At 39.0% G+C, this 793-nt stretch overlaps 1 non-coding gene across 1 annotated transcript; it reads right to left on the bottom strand.

The window, feature by feature from the left end:
• Positions 1-456: 456 nt before the first annotated feature.
• Positions 457-562, bottom strand: LOC145033225 (small nucleolar RNA R71). The gene has a single exon (XR_013677459.1). It is a non-coding gene; the product is annotated as a small nucleolar RNA R71 (small nucleolar RNA).
• Between the last annotated feature and the right edge of the window lie 231 nt (positions 563-793).

The following is a 793-nucleotide window of genomic DNA, read 5'->3' as shown; positions in this document are numbered from 1 at the left end:
TAAGAAAGCGGGTACGAGCCAGAAACTGAAACTGAGAGCAAGGTTAAGAGCGAAGTAAAAGACATAGACAATATGGCTAACATTGTGGAAATGAACATGGAAGAATATAATAGGAGGATGGTAATGACCATTGGCCGGTTCTTGTACCACCAAAAATTCCATCCGCGATGAACTTTGAGCTCAAGGGACAAATTCTCTCTATTCTCAAAGATATTCCATTCTCTGGAAAGGATCATGAAGATGCCTATAGAAACATTGATGAGGTTTTGTACATTGCAAACTACTTCAATATCCCGAATGTTACACGAGATGCAATGCTACTAAGGAGGCTTTTAGTGACGTTTAAAGGAGAAACTAAGGATTGATTAAAGTCACTAACATTTGGAGCACTCACTACATGGACCAACCTTCAAAATACATTCATTGAACAATTTAGCCCTCCTTCGTATATAGCAAAGCTCAAAATGAAAATCCAAAATTTCGAATAATTTGATGGAGAGTCTTTATATGAAGAGTGGGAATATTACAAGGGATTACTCCGCAATTGTCCACAACATTAGCTAAACATGCAACAAGAAATATCCACCTTCTACAATGGAATGAATGTGAGCACCTGCCATCTCCTTGGCTGTCAACGGCCAGAGAATATGAAGGATCTAACAACCAACGAGGATTTAATAGAGGAGTTTTCCCAGCAATCAAGTGGATATCACAACCCCCAAGATTATATGACAAGAGGAAAAGCTAATGGTGATAAGGCTTTAGACATCTTGGTGGTGGTAATGGCAAAGCT

The sequence above is a fragment of the Lactuca saligna genome, chromosome 2 (genome assembly GCF_052625555.1).
Source record: "Lactuca saligna cultivar CGN05327 chromosome 2, ASM5262555v1, whole genome shotgun sequence".
NCBI lineage: Eukaryota > Viridiplantae > Streptophyta > Magnoliopsida > Asterales > Asteraceae > Lactuca > Lactuca saligna.
This window is presented reverse-complemented; position numbering and strand designations above follow the sequence as displayed.